General features: G+C 47.8%; 1 pseudogene across 1 annotated transcript in view; it reads left to right on the top strand.

Moving 5' to 3' along the window:
- The first annotated feature begins 3,617 nt into the window (after positions 1-3,617).
- Positions 3,618-21,112, top strand: part of LOC146830540 (E3 ubiquitin-protein ligase TRIM39-like) — a 322,696-nt pseudogene continuing 305,201 nt past the window's right edge. The window contains exon 1 of the transcript XR_014961441.1: positions 3,618-4,035. The product of XR_014961441.1 is annotated as an E3 ubiquitin-protein ligase TRIM39-like (transcript). The remainder of the gene's footprint in view (positions 4,036-21,112) is intronic.

Raw genomic sequence — 21,112 nt, 5'->3', positions numbered from 1 at the left:
TCTTTGACTGTCAAAGTTATGATCAGTTGCAATTACGGCAAACCTCCATTTCAAGAAAATAACAATAAAATCCCCTCTATAAAAATACAACAAACCTCCATCTGCAAAAACAAATATATACTGCTGGGTGCACCCTAACGTAAAACACATCAATAACCAATTAAAGAGTGTCTGTGAGTAAGGAAGAAGGGGCGAGGGCACATGGGATGCTTGCAGAATACTTAAACTTTATGCACCGCCCGCATTCTTGCAAAACCAGTAACCACTCTTGTCCCAGAAGTAATCCAGCACAGTCGCCGACAACGGACGCGCCCCTGCCTTATGCAAAGGTATACCATGTGTCCCATGACGCGGCGCTGCCTAAGTGCGCAGAAGTGCGTATTACATAACGAAAACATCAAAAAAATAACTACAATTCCTACAATAACGTTGCTGATGGACAAGAAATGTATTCAGATACAATCAGGAAGATACACGTAGGAGCAAGACACCAGGAGCCTCTGCTTCATCTAATAGATACTCGAGTCCTGTCCACAAACATGAGACTCAGACCTGCAGCAGGTAAAAGCCTGACCGGGCTAAAAAAACGCTCCGCTCAGACCTATCGAGCCCTGTATGACCACATCAAAGCTTCTGATATTGTCCCAAACACTCAGATTCAACATGCAACCACATACTTAGCAAACTCTGATACCAGGCAATTGTATGAGTGTTACACAGGACTACATTTATACCTGAAACAACAGGTTAGAAAGAGCAATATAAACAATAACAAGCATTGGACGCGCAACCGTAAAAGTAACGGCCGCACGGCCGTGAAAGCGAAAGTAATCGTGATCAAAGTTGGAAGGGATCGCGATCGCGCGACACGCTGTGTGTTAAGCACGCGAGTTGTGCGTGCGCAGCAGTGATTTGTGGCTGCGTGTGTGCACGCTCGCCTGAACGCAAGCATTAGGCCAGCGCTGGTAGCTCTTTGAAATCCCGTATACAAAATGTCTCGCCTGAGACAGGGCATGCGCTGGCTCAGGCGAGACCTAATAAAGTAGTCCCTAAAGGACCACAAACACTTTTACAGTGTAGGTAAACTGTAGCTGGTCGGTGCTGCTCGGTGAAAATGGAAATGATGTATCGGACGCACCAACTTTTAAAGAAACACTAAAGAACAGCAACGGGGGAATGAACCAATGGCAAACTGGAGGCGGGATTACACTCCGTGTAGAGATTACTCAAGGTCTTGCGCGCTGCCTAGCCTCGACCTAAACATGAAAACTGTGCTGTAGCCGCAACTAAGCTGTGACCTCCTGGGTGTCTCCAAGACACAACTAAAACAGGAGGTCGTGAGGGAGAGGAGCTTTTCAACTTGTTGGAAAGGGAGCTGGGTCTGTCGGTGAGGCGCAGCGGCCTCATTAAGTAATTAATTTGGGGGATGATCTGGCCTCCGGTCCGGAAGAGCGGAGCCCGGCAGTTTCTGCCCTGAAACGTGGATGTTAAAAGTGTTCCTTGACCATAAAGTGTGTTGATATTTGTATTTCACTGTCCATGACTTGAGAGCTGGGCTGCTTGTTAGCACTTTAAAGCTGATGGTTGGAGATTTGTTTTGTCAATCTGTTAACCGTGTTATCAGTACCCCCAGGTTGTCCTCGGTGAACATATCATATATTTCAATGTATTTATTGGTGACTAGAGGTTTCGAATGAGAAACGGTATGTAGAGGTATAGGGCGGGGCATTCGATAATACTTCAGGGGTAAAGGGCATAAGTGAATCTATATAACTTGATTCTTCACCTGCTATCATTTTCAATCAGAAAGCGTCAGACCACGTTGATTCGTAACAAGCCACGCCCTCTGCAATTTCAGTGCCGTGGTGCGCAGGGCTCTGTCAGTGTACCTCATTTCTGACCTGCCGCATCCTCTATATTTCAGTTCCGGGGAAATGTATCTCATTCTGACATGCCATACACGCTGCTATTTCAGTACAGGGGCTGACAGCGCCATCCTCTCCTATTTCTGGGGTGCTCACAACTCTGTCAATGTACCTCAGTTCTGAACTGTTGCACCCGCGGCTATTTTTGTACTGATCCACATGCAGGCCAGCCTCAATCCAGACCCGCCTCACCCTCGGCTCCGACAGTACTGGAACGCAACAGCTCTGCCAATGTGTCTCAATCCAGATCCGCCTCACCCTCTGCCACAATATGGGGCACACTCAGTTCTGCTAAAGTACCTCCTGCGGGACTAGCACACCATCTGTTGCCACAGCGCCTTGAGACCCTTGCGGGTGAGTAGTGCGCTATACAAGTATCAATTTACATTTACAATTTACATTTACAGTACACTGACAGGCACTGCTGGGCCAAAGTACCTTGGTCCAGACCTTACACCCCCTCTGTTACACTAGTGGGGTACAATCAGCTCTTCCAAGGTACTCCAATCCTGACCTGCCACACCGTGAGCTACTACAGTATAGGGACATACTGAGCTCTGGCAATGCACCCCTATCCAAAGTTGTGTTGCCCTCGGCTCTCACAAACACACATTCTCTCCCCCCTCGGTTCTGTCCTGGCCCCTGTGGCTCTCCATCTAATTCATGGTGACACCCACACACAGCTCCCCCAATGCACCTCAGTCATAAGCTACAGCTGTTTCACTACTCACTCACATAGACACATCTCCTAATGTGTGCAGATCTTGACACACCTCCCTCACTCAAGACACATCACAGAAACATGACCACCCAGAAAAAGGCAACGCAGTACGTACGAATACATATTCCATTAACACTTGCATCACAATAAAACCGCAGATCACCAGTGCACACAATCATATATCTGAGGCATCGCACTATAAAGGCGAGACTCATTGGCTTTGCCAATGCTTGTTTTACACGTTGCACAGCAGCAGAAGCTGATGTACAACATAGCTTAATGCTAAAAAATATGCTAGGATGGAGTCAACGCTGCCCGTTTCACTTTAAGCCATGTTACACCGCAGCTTTCACTGCTGTGCAACGTGTAATAAAAAACATTGACAAAGTCATTAGATCTGGTGTAGGCGAAATCTATTAGCTTTGCCGATGCTTGTTTCCAATCACGTGTTATTCCTACACCGTTTCCTTAAGATCTTCTTTTCGATTTGTATATTTCCTCCCAATCACTGGCTCTGTCGTTTCCCCTTGTTTGCCGTCCCTCTCATGTCTTTATATTCCATAAAAATGGTATTAAGGTCGTCTCATATTTTTCTCGTGCCCGGTTTATTTTACATTTGATCATCTACATGTGTTACTCTTCCCCGAGGTTGGCATGGCCCGTAAACACTGCTGATAACAAGGTAAACAACCCCGGCCGTTCAGCGTTTTCCACAGACTCTGGCTGACGGGCGCTACATAGATTTGAACAGAATGTATTCTGTAAACAGCAGCTCTGTTCGGAGCGCGGGTGTCTCTGTCAGACCAAGCCGATGCAGGGCCGAGGTTCGCTTCTCCTCGAGGGGGCGGGGCCGAGAGCATCCGTCCGAGCTGGCCAATGGAGCAGCGCTCCGAAGACTGCCGAAGAGCACGGGATATGGTCCCAAAGTGATATCAGATGTTACGCAGCTTACCACATCCTCCTCGGCAGGATCATGGCTTCAGCGAACCAGCTCCAGCGCCTTAAGGAGGAGGCTACGTGCGCTATATGTCTGGATTACTTCACAGACCCCGTGTCCGTGGAGTGTGGACATGTCTTCTGTCTGTCCTGTATCTCTGCCTCCTGGAAGGGGCTGCAGACACCCTTCCCGTGTCCCCAGTGTAGAGGAACTTTTTCGAATAAAACCCTCCTCCCTAACAAGCAGCTGGCAAACATGGCCGAACAGTTAAAACAGCTTCAGACACACAGACCACGGCGCCCCAAGAAGCGAAACTCTGCAAAGAACACGAGGAGAAGCTGAGACTGTTCTGTGAGGATGACCAGGAGCCCATCTGCATCATCTGTCGAGAGTCCAAAGACCACAAGACTCACTGGGCGCGACCCATTCGCGAAGCTGCCCAGGAGTACAAGGTGAGTCTTAGCCCTTGATCCCCACACAAGAGGCTGCCCAGGAGCGCAAGTGTGGCAGGCGCACAACGCCAGTTAGGCTACAAGGGCCTAGCCCGCCTCCCCTCATACCCTCTCCCCCCCCCCCCCAAGACTATTGTGTCTCAGTCTGGCCTTCTGCAGCTCCCACAAGTGCTTCTCCACATTCATGTCCGGCAGCTAGCTGCTCAAACATCGACATTATGAATTCATCATCATGATTCTTTATTTCGGCAGTATTTCAGCCATAAAAGATACAAATAAAATCATATTTACAAAGGGAAGGTACAGCATTAAAACAGTACATACAAGTTCAAAGTCCAGAAAGAGCCGCTGGCGCTAGCCACTATTTGAGATTAAAAAACTCCTTTTAATCCACATGGCATGCAAAAACTTAGAAAGGGCGAACACAATATATCCTGCAGTGTCAGATTTAAAAATTCTTAGTGCAACTGAACATTTCCGGAAGCCCAGATTTTTGCAAATTGGTACAATCCAGAACTTCCGAGCTCTACTATAAGCAGGGCAAAAGAATAAAATATGACATTCATTCTCCTTTTCAGCTCCACAACCTGGGCATTGAGTGGCCCTGGAGGATGACCATTTACTTGTGAGACTCCCTATTGGGAGTGAACCGAACCTCCATTGTATGTATAGCTTCCTGGTCGCAGCGGGGTGAATAACATTCAAGAATTCTTCAAAGGAATATACAGATTTAATCTCTAAAAATGATTTTACCATAGTGCCATTCTGCGAATCGTGCAGCCATACACTGCTGCAGCGTAATCTATAGCACTCCGTAAGTGATTTCCCTGAGATCTCCCTACAGGCCTTAGCTGGATTATGCCACATGTCTGAAAGGCCCATTGTCAATAGTTCTTGTTTGACAAAGGTGAGCCAGGAGATATTCGCTGCCTTACTTGAGCTCAGTACTTCTTGCAATTCGTTTCTGTACTGCAAGAGTTTGGGGGTTATCCATAACCTCCTCCAGAACCTAAGGGGTTTAATAGATAATTCCTCCTGAATAGGGAGTAAACCCAAGTCAAGCCTTAGCGGTAGAAGGGGTGTACTTTGGGGAAGCAGCAGCAACTGCCGCAGAAATCTATTCTCTACTTTGGCAATTTCAGTCCTAGAGGCATGCCCCCAAAGTTCCCCTCCATACAATGCCGCTGCTCTCGCCCTAGTTTTGTATATTTCAAGCACTGGGCTTATAGGCCTAAATGTAGAGGCATTTGACATATTTAAGATTCCCCCCACTGTTAGGGGCAATTTGAGTTGGGATTTAGCAAGATGAGGACCCCAAGAGAGGCTTTCGCTTAATGTGACACCTAAATATTGAAATGTCTGAACCCTCTCTAATCTGACCGAATCCAGAATTGGTGCTGATCGAGTGTGTAATGAGGGGTTAAATATCATAAATTTTGTCTTGTCTACATTGATCTGTAGTCCGTGAGCACAGCAAAAGTTGTTAAAACCATTCAGAATGCGTTGTATCCCCATGGGTGACTTGGAAAGTAGGAGAGTATCATCGGCAAACATTATAGCCGGAACTTTCCTACCTGCCAGTCTAGGTGCATCGTTATTTGGCACTGCATCCAAGTGTGATATCATCCCATTCACATACAAACAAAACAGGGTTGGGACCAGGACGCACCCTTGCCTGACCCCCCTGTTCACCGGAAACCTAGCAGACAATACTCCACCTCTCGCGCACCTGACCTGTGCAAAATTCTGAGTGTGCAGCCTCACCAAAATCCCCAATAATGTATTCGGAACTCCCGAATCCCGAAGCACAGCCCAAAGTTTCCCCCTGGGCACAGCGGATCGGAGGTCTACAAACACCATGTAGAGGCTGCCACCCTCTATTAACACAGTCTTCCAGTACAGCATGACTAAACGGAAGATCTGGTCCATGGTGGATGTGTTCCTCCTGAAACCAGCCTGATGAGGGGAAAGAATTTCATTCTCATTGATCCACTCCTGCAAACGATCTAAGATGAGTCGTGAGAAGATTTTTTGGGGGACATCAATGAGGCTGATGGGCCTGTAATTAACGGGGAGCAGAGGGGAGCCCTTTTTATAAATTGGTATAATCTCTGCTCCCAGCCACGTGCCCGGCACCTCCGTACCACGCAAAATAGTATTAAATAAAGCGCAAAGATATGGCGCCCAAATCTTCGGTTGATCTTTGAACATATCCCCGGGGAGTTTGTCTATACCTGGTGCTTTACCCATCGTCAGTTTTCCAAGGGCAATAGAAACATCCTCAGGGGTAAATTCCAAAACCTCCACATCCCCAGATATAGGTATATGCAGAGGCATAAGATCTAAATCAGAAGTCGCTGCATATAGGGATTTGAAATGTGTTTCCCACGCCCCCGCGTCTAAATTGGCTTCAATCGCATTGCGGGGTTCATCACACCCTGAGTTCACGATGGCCCAGAATCTCCGTGCTTCCTTGTTAGCAAGCGCGGAGGCTAAATTATGCCATCTCTTCCAGTCCCAATCTATTTTTGCCTGTTTCATTGCTTCTTTATACGATGACCTAAGTGCACAGATTTTTGACCTATCAGTGCCATCTTTAATGGCACTTACCAAATCCGTTTTTAGCCTCCTACAGATGCCATTGTACCAAGAAGAGGAAGGGGGCACTCTGGTCTTGTTTAATGGAGCAATCGGGTTAAAGATGCCTGCTAGACTGTCCACCAGTTCCTGATGAACTGTAAGCAGGTTCACTGATACACCTGGGCTCAGGTCTTGTGCCCAGATATCACTTGCCTCAATAAGGAGGGGAAGAATTAGTGTATATAAGCTGGGGAGTGCATCCCTCTTCTCAAGCAAATTCCCCCACTTAACCCGCCTCCTATTGTTAGTAATAACAAGGCCGGGGTCCATGGTCAATTCGTTATGGCTTTTTAAAGTATGGGGAGATTCCATCTTCAACATCAGGGCGTTATGGTCACTATCCATTCTATTCAATACCTCCAGATCCACTATCTTTGGCCACATCCGGGTCTCTACCATAACATAGTCCAAGTGGGATTCATGATCTTTTTTGTTATAGGTACACTTTGAGGGAATATCTGAGGGCTTGCGACCATTTACCGCCCTAATCGAGTTATGTAATGTTAAGGTCGTGATCTGCATGGCCAATGGAGACCATGCCTTAGCATAAGGGGACTTGCAGGGTGGGATTCCCCAGTACTCGTCTTCTCCCATCAACGCCCCCTCATTCAACCCTCGCAGGGGCTCAAAGTGGCAATTGAAATCGCCAGCGACCACATACTGAGTGTCACGACTTAGGGAGTCAAGAAAAACCGATAATTCCCCAATGGTGCCAGACTCCTTGGCCCAAGCGGTCGGTCGGGAGTAGACATTTACCACTGCCAATTTATATGATGTGGGCCATGTCATAAGGACACATTGAATGTCATCCGAGTTGGTCTGGATCGATTCCGCCTTGCAACCTAGGTGTACACCTACCCACGTTGTCAGGCCACCAGAAGGTCGGCCTTTGCCTCCCCATTGGGCCATGATGTTAAAGGCAGCGAACCCCAATCTATGAGACTCCTCCCTAGCCCAAGTCTCCTGAAATAGAATGACATCGGAAGTATCAACAAAAGTACCCCATTCTGGGCAGGCTAGCTTGCTTTTCAAGCCCGCCACATTCCATGACATTATAATCATGTGCTCAGAGTGCCCCTGAGTGTGATGTGGGGTGTCTAGTGAGTGGGTTGGGCACCCATGCTGATATATGTCAGTTGCCCGCGGTGAGGCATCACTACTACTTTCTGGATTGATTGAAGGGTGCTGCTCGCTGGAAGTGCAGCCTATTTTCTGTGTGGGGGAGTTTGTACTGGTCCCTACAGAATAAGTGGGGATCCCCCGTGTACGAGGGGGCAGATTACTTTCCCTTGCTACCACAGTGGACTCAGGAACCACGGTGTCACCCACAATATTACCCTGTGTTACCTGGTTATACCAACCCAGTCAATCAACCTGATCCAGGTAGCTGTACCTGTTTGAGCAAGGGGTATAATACCGTGCCAAAGCATATGTATCACGCCTGAACTTCCCACCTCCTCCCATCGCGAATATGGGACAGAGGACCATCCTTCTTCCTGGGGCCTCGGGTATTCACTAGGGTAAAAGAACGTAAGGGGACGAACTCCTATTTTTGTGTCAGGGCAGGGTGTATCCCACTTACAGATGTGTTTTGCTGTCCTGGGATCCCTGAAGTTGACTATCACGCAATCACCAGTTAGAGATTTGGGGGTACACCCCACCCAACCCACCCTTCTAACCATAATAATCTCACTTCTAACATCAGGGGGCAAAGGCCTATAGTTGCTAAGCCATTGAATTGTTTTATTTTTCAGAGAACTAAAGTTCTCTCTACTTGTGGCACTAATTTCAGGTACCCCCGTGAGGACAACCAAATAAGGGCTTGCTGCCGCGGGCAGATCGATTCTCGGAGTAATTCTAGGGGCCTCTCCCATGCCTCCCTTCCGTGCTACCCTGCCAATATCACTATCATTGTCAAGGGGGGCCGTTCCTATGTTGTTGTGGTCTGACTGCTGATTGTCAGTATGCCTGGCTTCATGTTGTAAGTGTGAGAGATTATGTATATTGGCAGACACTACCTGTGGTATAACCTGTGGGATGGGAGGTGGCTGGGTCTCTAAACATGTAGAGGTGACATCTGTCACTACCCCCCCCAGCCCTACTGTTAGGAATGCAATTACAGGAGCACTGTGGGTATACTTTAATAGCAACACTGCCTGAAATACCCTTTATTTGTTGTTCAAGATTGGTAAGATGGGTCGCTATACTATCGAGCCTCTTTTCCAAAGGACCAAGGAGGGAGCGCAACAGCGCATCTAGTTTCAATGATAAGAAATCCCCATCTACTTGGGGCGCTATAGCAGGAGGAGCCTGTGCCTGACCTAAGGACTCCCCTCAAGGCACTTGGTGCGAGGACACTGGGAGCGAAATACAGCTTCCAGGACCCTCAGTGCCTGAATTGGGAGCCTCAGGAACTTTGTTATTCCAGCGTTTTGATTGTTTGGCTCCCCCAGATTTTACTCTTAATGCACTGGGGGCTTGAGGCTTCATTTTTAGAGTCGTCCCTGGGACTTTGCCCTTTTTGTTCCGTAGAATCGGTCCATGCCTGGACACTGGGGGCGTTAAGTCTCTCGGGGTCAGCAACGAATCGTCACAACTCAAAAGGTCGCTATGTGATGATTCATCTAAAAATTGAGTAAGGGGTTGGATGGTTATTTTAGAACCGGTGCAATTAGGGGCACCCTTGGAAGCTTTAGGCGTGTGGGCAGTAGCAAAGTGGCCCAGCGAAGATCTCTTAGCCAGGGCAAGGTCCTGCGAGACTCTACGTTCCATAAGATCTATGCCCTGGTCGATCACAGAATTAGCTCTTACTATGAAGTGATCTAGAGTACCAGTGAGGTTGCCATTGGGAACAAGATTCCTACCCTCTTTAGTTGCCATAAGACTGACAAGACGGTGGAGTTTATAGAGTAGAGGTGGTTGCACACTAATTAATTGCTGCAATCAACCTAAACAAGACTAGGTACAGACATGGAGCATGCATATCACTGAAAAGTATCAAAGTTTAAGTAAGAACACATACAGTTTTGTCCACAGAGTAAGGAGGGGGGGCCCGGTCCGGTCTCCGCCGGTCTCAAACGGGCTACAACGGGCCCGCCCTTGGCCCGGGCTTCGCCCGCGCTGCGTCCCGCGCTGCTTCCCGCGCTGCGTGACTAAGGGCACGTTGTTAACTACCTGAACAAACGGGGCGGAGTCCCAAAGGAAGAGGCAACAGGTGTGAGTGATCACGCTGCTGGCTGCTGGTCCTCGCAGTCCTGTGGGCTGGCTCCCTGTGCGGCAAAGAATGAAGATCCCGAACGGCGCCCGCGAAGCGGGGGCCATGAGGCGTCTTGAAGTGTCCAGAGGGAGAGGCGGAGCCCCAAAGGAAGAGGCAACAGGTGTGAGTGATCACGCTGCTGGCTGCTGGTCCTCGCAGTCCTGTGGGCTGGCTCCCTGTGCGGCAAAGAATGAAGATCCGCGGGGGCCGTGAGGCGTCTTGAAGTGTCCAGAGGGAGAGGCGGAGCCCCAAAGGAAGAGGCAACAGGTGTGAGTGATCACGCTGCTAGCTGCTGGTCCTCGCAGTCCTGTGGGCTGGCTCCCTGTGCGGCAAAGAATGAAGATCCCGAACGGCTCCCGTGAAGCGGGGGCCGTGAGGCGTCTTGAAGTGTCCAGAGGGAGAGGCGGAGCCCCAAAGGAAGAGGCAACAGGTGTGAGTGATCACGCTGCTGGCTGCTGGTCCTCGCAGTCCTGTGGGCTAGCTCCCTGTGCGGCAAAGAATGAAGATCCCAACGGAATTATGAATTCAAGTATCCTGTAAAGGATACTTTTTGAACTGTCCAGCTTGGCTAACTCTACTACCCACAACAAACTTGAGAGAGCTCTTGAGAGTAAAAGGCAAAAATTATATTTTCATTTGGGAAGTGAAGGATACAGCCATCTTTATTTTTTTGGGTGACACTATAGTATGTTAGTGATGCTGAAAAGCGTCGCAAAAAAAAAAATCACAAACCTAAGAGGTTCCAAAGGCAAGACACATTGGCTTCACTAATGCTTGTTTAGCTATCTCATTTGCTAAATGGGGCACTTTTAATTTGATGCCAGACAGGGCTGAACTGGGAGCCCAAACCAGTCCCAGCAAAGAGGTCCCAAAGACAAGACCCATTGGCTTTGCCACTGCTTGTTTAGATATCTCATTTGCTAAATGGGGTACTTTGAACTTGGTACCAGACAAGGCTGAACTGGGAACCCAAAGCAGCCTGGCACTTTGTCCATCCCCTTTACATGTGTTGCGAGCGAACGCAATAAGCGAGCCTGACCCCTACGAAGGGGGCATGAGAAGAGGGTGTTCTTTTCCCAAGAAAATTTAGAACAAATTACATAAGTTGTGCATTCTACAACATATGTTATTATATATTCAATTGTATTGGCATGTAGAGCACAGTAAATGATGACTTTACAGTGCACCAAAATAATACAATCTTTTTGGGGCTCTTCAATGTTTCCCTCACAATCACCCTCCAACACTGCCCCTCATCTCTCCATTTTTGGGTGAGATTATAGTATGTTAGTGATGCTGAAAAGCGTGCCCAGGCACAGCCAACGTTTTTCCCACTTTGTATGCACGCTGCACAGTGCAGCACACATACAAAGTCGGAAAAGGAAGGAGAAATGAAAGCATTTCTCCTTCTGTACGCCTACTTGAAAAAGGTGCAGTTTTCTCACGCTAAACCCAATCTACATCATTTTGTAAATTGGGTTTAGTGTGAGAAACCCTGGGTGGGTGCTAGGGAACACCCATGCTGCACCCTTGATACGCCCCATGGTGCTAAGTAAAGCGAAGCAGCGCAATGCGCTGTTTCGCATTACTTTTCCGTTATTTCCAGCAATAAACAAGTTGCGCACTACTAAGTAAATTGAGAAAAAAAGATTTTGTGCTAATTTGCATCACTTTTAGAACACATACACGGTGCAAACTCTTAGTAAATCTCCCCCTTAGTGTGCTGGACAGCCCTGCTGGTTTTGTTACTGGGGGACAGTTTTTCAGCCCACAGTAATAAAACCAGCCTCCCACTCCTCCAGACTCCAGCCCGATGCCCATTTCACCAGTCCTGCCTTGATGCCTGGGTCTATTTGTTTTCACAGTCCGACCCTAGATGGGGTCCACAAGGGGCTCTGGTGCTCGGGCATCACAGAACTGAACACCTCTGAACACCTCTGGCTGCTTTTATGTTATATCCTTAAAAAAGGTAAACAGTATTTTTAAAAATACCGCATCTCTCCCTGAACACACAGAGCAGCGGTACACAATTTATAAAATAAAATGAGGAAATAAGGAAGATATTAAACGTTTTCTATAGCTTTTTTTGTTTGTTAAAAAGCACCAAGGTTTGGGCACAGTTTGCCAAACTCCATGCTGGAGTCTTCTTCCTTTTCTTGTAGCGTCGTCTGTATGGGTGAGTCCGAAAATAAACGGCAGAGGAGGTCAAGGGCAGGGCGCCAATGCATCCTGATGAGAAATTGTATTAGTCACAGTAGGGGACAGGCAGGTAGCATCGTCAGTGAATGAGATGTAAATCATTCCAGCTACCGGGCCATCATTGGAAGCCACTTTCTCGCGCTGCTTCATTGTTCCTATAGTGCAAAACGTCTCTTACAGTGTTGCTGGGCAGGCCCCTTCCCACAGAAACAGAGGGGAAGGGGGAAGAGGTCCCACCACAACCACTACAGAGGCCTTCCTCATTGTGCACCACACAGGGCTCGTAATTTTTTTTCAAGTTCGGACCATTCCTTCTGTCCTGGGACGCATTTTAGAAATAAAGTAGTAGGGGAACGGACTTTGTTAAATTTAAAAAGTAGGGGCACGCCGGGCTTTCCGATCCTGCCCACTTCGACCACTGCCTGTACTCATACTGGCACACGGGCAGCTGCAGTGGAATGGGAGCGTTCACCAGCGCAGCTTCTGCACGACTGCCACTCGGACCCCTGAGCTCCAGTGCAGCTCTACGGGCTCTGGTGGAGCACGCATCTTATGCCACTCTCTCCTGTCAGATGCCTCGCCCTCCAGTGCAGCTCTACGGGCTCCGGTGGCGCACGCATCTTATGCCACTCTCTCCCCTGTCGGATGCCTCCGCCCTCCAGTGCAGCTCTACGGACTCCGGTGGCGCACACATCTTATTCCACTCTCTCCTCTGTCAGATGCCCCCTGCCCATTGCATTTCCTGCAGCCAGTAAAGAGACGCTGCTGCTCAAGAAAACGCAAAAGGCGCGTACCCATTATCGCTTCGACAGTGTAGCTGCGTGTTGCATTTTCTACCCACACAGGCCCAACTAACGCATCACTCCGAGTCGCATAGTAGAGCCTGAATTGTTGTAGCACCACGCTTGACTCCCAGGCCTGCCTTGGCCTCTTTAATGAGCTGAGTAACTCTTAGCATCTCCTCATGAACATGGGTGGGGTGGTATTTTGGAATGGGTGCCGCAGCTGGCACAGTTCCGGTACTCGTCTACATTATGAAGTCCTTCCCAGTTCCTGAGCCCCCTGTGAGCACCGCATAACCCTTCTCGTACTTTATTTAAATTTGCTACAGCTGGTCAGCGTGCTGATGGCGCTCGTGTAACCTGTAGAGGAAGGGGGGGGGGGTTGTGGGTGAGCGAGGTGGACCCACCTCTGGCTAGGGGCCCAGGCCACTGCATTGATCTGTTCTCTCAATGCTCCTTTCTTTAAGGTTATGGAGTCTGGGGCTGCGTGACACTCGTGCAGTTACTTAAAAGTCAAATAAAGCTTTATTCGATAGCTATATCAGACAATCATAAAAGCTCATAAGAAAACATTAAAAAGAACAGATCTGTAAATACGTTGATTAATAATGTCCTACAGATGTACACATAGACTCTGGTATAATACATGATTAAAAAGTAAATCAGAAACAGTAAACGTATCGAGCAGTACATAGTTTACAAAAATAACCTATACATGTACGCATCGTCAATAATATAATACAAAGTTAAAAAGACAGTATTTAATTAAGACGATATTAAATTGATAATCTTTATCTGATTAGAATCGATCAATTAAGCATGCTTTTCCTTTGACTCAGAACCTCCTTCAGAAAAATTACAGTTTTAAAAACACCGTGCTCGTTATCTAAATGTTTTAGTGCAAGAAGAGCAGGTCAACTTTGGTGGAGCCCGAGCGTTTTTAAAAGTGGTACTAAAAACACACACAACCCCACACACAACCCCATATACAACCACACACACAACCACAACCACACACACAACCACACGCTCAACCACACAACCACACCCAAAACCACACACACAACCACACACACACAACCACACACACACACACACAACCACACCCAACCACACAACCACACACACAACCACAACTACACACACAACCAGACCCAACCACACACACAAACACATACAACCACACACACACACACAACCACACACAACCACACACACAACCACAACCACACACACACATGACCACACAAACAACCACACCCACAACCATTCACACACAACCACACCTAACCACACCCACAACCACACACACACACACACACACACACACACACACAACCACACACACAACCACAACCACACACAAACACACATACAACCACAACCACACATACAACCACAACCACACACAACCACACACACAACCACACACAACCACACACACACAACCACACACACAACCACATACACACAACCACACACACACACAACCACACACACAACCACACACACACAACCACACACACACAACCACACACACAACCACATACACAACCACATCCACAACCACACACACACACAACCACACCCAACCACACCCACAACCACACACAACCACAACCACACACACACAACCACAACCACACACACAACCACAACCACACACACAACCACACACACAACCACACACACAACCACACATACAACCACACACACACAACCACACACACAACCACACACACAACCACACACACACAACCACACACACAGTCACACACACAACACAACCACCCACACAACCACACACCCACACACTCCACACACACACAACCACACACACACACAACCACACACACAGCCACACACACATAACCACACACACACACAACCTCACCCACACAACCACACCCACAACCACAGCCAACCACACACCCACAACCACACCCACAACCACAACCACACCCACAAACACACCCACTCACACAACCATCTACTTGGGGCGCTATAGCAGGAGGAGCCTGTGCCTGACCTAAGGACTCCCCTCACAGCACTTGGTGCGAGGACACTGGGAGCGAAACACAGCTTCCAGGACCCTCAGTGCCCGAATTGGGAGCCTCAGGAACTTTGTTATTCCGGCGTTTTGATTGTTTGGCTCCCCCAGATTTTACTCTTAATGCACTGGGGGCTTGAGGCTTCATTTTTAGAGTCGTCCCTGGGACTTTGCCCTTTTTGTTCCGTAGAATCGGTCCATGCCTGGACACTGGGGGCGTTAAGTCTCTCGGGGTCAGCAACGAATCGTCACAACTCAAAAGGTCGCTATGTGATGATTCATCTAAAAATTGAGTAAGGGGTTGGATGGTTATTTTAGAACCGGTGCAATTAGGGGCACCCTTGGAAGCTTTAGGCGTGTGGGCAGTAGCAAAGTGGCCCAGCGGAGATCTCTTAGCCAGGGCAAGGTCCTGCGAGACTCTACGTTCCATAAGATCTATGCCCTGGTCGATCACAGAATTAGCTCTTACTATGAAGTGATCTAGAGTACCAGTGAGGTTGCCATTGGGAACAAGATTCCTACCCTCTTTAGTTGCCATAAGACTGACAAGACGGTGGAGTTTATAGAGTAGAGGTGGTTGCACACTAATTAATTGCTGCAATCAACCTAAACAAGACTAGGTACAGACATGGACCATGCATATCACTGAAAAGTATCAAAGTTTAAGTAAGAACACATACAGTTTTGTCCACAGAGTAAGGAGGGGGGACCCGGTCCGGTCTCCGCCGGTCTCAAACGGGCTACAAAGGGCCCGCGCTGCGTCCCGCGCTGCGTCCCGCACTGCGTCCCGCGCTGCGTCCCGCGCTGCGTGACTAAGGGCACGTTGTTAACTACCTGAACAAACGGGGCGGAGTCCCAAAGGAAGAGGCAACAGGTGTGAGTGATCACGCTGCTGGCTGCTGGTCCTCGCAGTCCTGTGGGCTGGCTCCCTGTGCGGCAAAGAATGAAGATCCCGAACGGCGCCCGCGAAGCGGGGGCCGTGAGGCGTCTTGAAGTGTCCAGAGGGAGAGGCGGAGCCCCAAAGGAAGAGGCAACAGGTGTGAGTGATCATGCTGCTGGCTGCTGGTCCTCGCAGTCCTGTGGGCTGGCTCCCTGTGCGGCAAAGAATGAAGATCCCAACGGAAATATGAATTCAAGTATCCTGTAAAGGATACTTTTTGAACTGTCCAGCTTGGCTAACTCTACTACCCACAACAAACTTGAGAGAGCTCTTGAGAGTAAAAGGCAAAAATTATATTTTCATTTGGGAAGTGAAGGATACAGCCATCTTTATTTTTTTGGGTGACACTATAGTATGTTAGTGATGCTGAAAAGCGTCGCAAAAAAAAAAATCACAAACCTAAGAGGTTCCAAAGGCAAGACACATTGGCTTCACTAATGCTTGTTTAGCTATCTCATTTGCTAAATGGGGCACTTTTAATTTGATGCCAGACAGGGCTGAACTGGGAGCCCAAACCAGTCCCAGCAAAGAGGTCCCAAAGACAAGACCTATTGGCTTTGCCACTGCTTGTTTAGATATCTCATTTGCAAAGCAGCCCGGCACTTTGTCCATCCCCTTTACATGTGTTGCGAGCGAACGCAATAAGCGAGCCTGACCCCTACGAAGGGGGCATGAGAAGAGGGTGTTCTTTTCCCAAGAAAATTTAGAACAAATTACATAAGTTGTGCATTCTACAACATATGTTATTATATATTCAATTGTATTGGCATGTAGAGCACAGTAAATGATGACTTTACAGTGCACCAAAATAATACAATCTTTTTGGGGCTCTTCAATGTTTCCCTCACAATCACCCTCCAACACTGCCCCTCATCTCTCCATTTTTGGGTGAGATTATAGTATGTTAGTGATGCTGAAAAGCGTGCCCAGGCACAGCCAACGTTTTTCCCACTTTGTATGCACGCTGCACAGTGCAGCACACATACAAAGTCGGAAAAGGAAGGAGAAATGAAAGCATTTCTCCTTCTGTACGCCTACTTGAAAAAGGTGCAGTTTTCTCACGCTAAACCCAATCTACATCATTTAGTAAATTGGGTTTAGTGTGAGAAACCCTGGGTGGGTGCTAGGGAACACCCATGCTGCACCCTTGATACGCCCCATGGCGCTAAGTAAAGCGAAGCAGCGCAATGCAACCACACACACAACCACACATACAACCACACACACACAACCACACACACAACCACACACACACAACCACACACACAGTCACACACACAACACAACCACCCACACAACCACACACCTACACACTCCACACACACACAACCACACACACACACAACCACACACACAGCCACACACACATAACCACACACACACACAACCTCACCCACACAACCACACCCACAACCACAGCCAACCACACACCCACACACACACCCACAACCACAACCACACCCACAACCACACCCACTCACACAACCATACCCACATAACCACACACACACACACACACACAACCACACACACACACACAACCACACACACACAACCACACACAACCACACACACAACCACACCAAGCATTGGCATTGCCAATAGGTCTCGCCTTTGGGACCTTATAAGTGTTTAGCCACGCAAAAGTTGATGTGGTTGCACCAAGGATATTGTGCTGCATAACTAAATACTTAGAAGGTCCCAAAAGCGAGACCTATTGGCTATGCCAATGCTTGTTAAAGATAGGGACTATATGTGAGAAGGTGGCCTGATATATGCTGTCCACTAGTTCTTGTGGGCACCTTGTATCAGTCCAAACAACCCCTTATGGTGAATAGGTTAAAGATAACCTTTATTGAAAGCTATCCTAGTGGTAGCTATGGAGAGCAGCCTTCAGGCTAAGTCTTGAAGGAATGTAAAGCAGCATGTTTTACCAGTCTATAATCTCTTGAATGATCAAATGAAAGGACAACCACACCATGTATATATTTAAAATATATGTTTTTAAGATAAAGCACACCCCTGTAGTCTCTTTATGAAACTGGAGTTCGAAGTACTTAATTTACAAGTTAGCAATCAACTGTAATAGCACAAATACACATTTGGCCCCAGGGGCGTACCAAACCATATACCAATAAAGTGGTTTAAGAATCACGACTGAACTAGACACAAGGCCTAGAGCCTGTAGAATCGCTGGAACCACCCAAGATAGTGACACAGGGGACCCACGGGGGCCGTGTGCAGTGTGTAAACACAACCGCGGGTACCCGTTAGCTTCTATGGGCAATGTCGCGGTTGGAAATTTAAAGATAAGGGACACTTAGAATTGAGTCCGGACCAAACCCTTTTGGACTTAAGAAGTTCTAGGGCTAGCACCCACGAGAGCACCGGAGTACTCGAATTACCTCACCCAGGGAAGCTGGGTGCATAGGTGTCTTTTGGTGTCGGGTCACGTCGTCGATTACAATGGAAGCTGGCGAAGAACTGCTGCTGCCATGGAGAGGAGAAGTGTCCGAAGAGATCCAAGCCTGGATCTAGGATGGAAGGAACCTGAAAGCAGAGGGGACAGAGTCTGGGTCACTTGCCAGTGACCGAAGGCAGGATGGACCAAGGTTATAATGCACTTAAGAGTATATGGTCAGGCTGCATCACGAACCGCATCAGAGGAGGTACTCCGAACACTGCAGAGGGGCTCTGCTCATGCAGGGGCACCCTCTCACATAAAAAACCAAGCACTCTGCCTTCAGGATTGTTAAGACCTGCATATGAGTGACTTATAGGTTTTATATGTGTGTGCAATGGTAGTGATATAGGTAGCCCAGCAAGCACACCCATACCCAGGCTGCAGTTGCAGACCTGTGGTGCCATTTTGGAGTGTTTCCCAGGGCTGGCATAATACATGCTTCAGCCCCTGGTAGGCCTCTAAGGTACCTATGCCCTAGGTACATAGTATACCATATACTAGGGGCTTATAAGGCACTCCAGAATCCAATTAGATATGTACCTAATGTACATGCAAACCATTTTAGAGAGGAAGCAGCTAGGCTGTGGTCCTGATTAGCAGGGCCACGTCCAGACTAAGGTAAAAAAACAGTGAAACACCAGCAAAAAGTGGGGGTACCCATGTGAAGCAGATCCTACTCTCCTACACTATAGTAGATTCTACCCAAGTTGATGGGAAGGTGGTGCTGCAGCTCACGGTAATTACCTGAACAAGGAAATGTTTGACTTAAATAAATCTATGGGGACCCCGTCTGGTTCAGGAGCCTTACCACCCGTGCTTAAGGATAGGGCCCGCTCCAGCTCGTCCAGGGTGAATGATAAATCAAAGTTGAATGCAATGGGCTTCAAATTACAGTTTTCACAGGCAAAGTTACAGGTCACACCAGGGTTGCCGTCGCCACTGTATACTCTGGAAAAATGTTTAATCCATTCTTCCTCAGCGATTGCAATTTCAATAGAAGGACCATCCTCGCTTGACAGGCTGGTCCTGTCAAGCGAGGCTTGACAGGACCAGCCTGTCAGGTTTGACTACCTTCCAGAAAGGTGAACTATCGTTCGTTATTGAGGCCTTATGTAGGGTCTCCGAGGCCTTTATAGCTTTTTTATAACCCACTCTGGCACTCCTTACATCATCTAGGTTTCTGGGAGTTTTATGTAACTTCTTTTTTAGGAGGAAGTAAGCCTGGGTACAACTGTAATCAAACCACCCTTTCGAATGTCTCCTGCTACCAGTACGTCTTAGAAGAGCTTCTTTTATAGCATTAGATATCACCTGAAATGAGGCCATGATGTTATCTGGAGCAGCTGTTTCGTTCAGGCAAGTCCCGATGGCAGACCTACATCTGTCCACCACTGTCTTTGTTATTGCAACCTGATCCACCATGGCCCAATGCAGGGAGTACCCATTCGATCTTCCGATCGCTATATTTTCTAACAGTTGGTCATCCTTATCAGATCTAGGTGCTCTACTCGAGGCTAGTGTCACGGACAAACATAGCGGAAAATGCTCGCTAATAGAGTTATCTGAAACAGTAAATGAGTGCAGCCTATGGGCATAATTACATGAAGGTAAGATGTAGTCTATGGTAGTGTGAAAACCCCTACCATTAAATGTCCAGGGCATGGGGATAGAAGGCTGACATAATTCATTCACAAAGCCCAAATTAAGGCTAAAAATGAACTCATTAAGTTGCTCTCCCAGGTCAGAATGTCGAAAGTGAGATGAGCATGCCCCGTCTTCAATCAAAACACAGCATACTTTATCATCATTGGTACATAATGCACAGTTAAAATTCCCGGTCAGTATTAACATCAGATCTTTTGCCTTATCATTGCAAACAGATTTCAACAATTTGATGATTTGATCATACCTTTAACTACATTTCCAATTTTGTCAGGTAGAATATTATTGTAAAAGTTAGTCAAGATTATACAATGTTTTGTGTCCCAGTCTAAAATGACCGTTTGGTAGTAGGGATCACTAACAGACACAGTTTTAACCTCCACTTTTAAACTACATGATATGTAAGTGCATAGCCCTCCCTTAGCTCTACCACTTGGACTGTCTATGGCTGGAGTGTGGTACGTCCAGAAACCATTCATATGGATCGCCTCCCTTAACCAGGTTTCTTGAAGGCATAAAACCTCAAAGTGCAATATAAAATCTCACCACAAAGAATTATTTAGCTTGGAGGAGACGCCGCGATATTCCATGAAGCAATATTACAAAAAAGTAATTTGCCCATGTCGGGGGATTGGTAGAGGTTAATACCCTCGGTGGTTCAGTGGGTGTGTTGCTATGTATGTGGAAATTATCTGTACATCCCACAGGATCCAGTAGAACTGCTGATTTCGGAGAAGTTGTCCCTATGTATGTATGTATGTGTGTTCTTATATAGCGCTCGACTTACCCTTGGGCATCTCGGCGCTTGCATTGGGAACCCGTCCTGGTTTTTCCCCGTGTGATAACCCGTACTGGGCATCCCCAAGGTGAAAGCCAGGCATCCCGCCGCGGGGGGGGGCCGTTGTGGAGATTAAGCAAGCTTGTTGCCCAGAGCTGCATAGTGTGAACTCGTGCTTAGAGTGGGCACCGAAGCGAGAATTATCGAGTCCGTGGACAATTGGGCTCCGGACCCTGCCGCGTCGGGAATTGAACCCTGGTCCCATGTCTGACCTCTGCTTTAGGGTATGCCTCCTCTAACCAGTGA

The sequence above is a fragment of the Triturus cristatus genome, chromosome 5_1 (genome assembly GCF_964204655.1).
Source record: "Triturus cristatus chromosome 5_1, aTriCri1.1, whole genome shotgun sequence".
Classification (NCBI taxonomy): domain Eukaryota; kingdom Metazoa; phylum Chordata; class Amphibia; order Caudata; family Salamandridae; genus Triturus; species Triturus cristatus.
The sequence above is the reverse complement of the archived record's forward strand: the minus strand, read 5'-3'. Positions and strand labels throughout refer to the sequence as shown.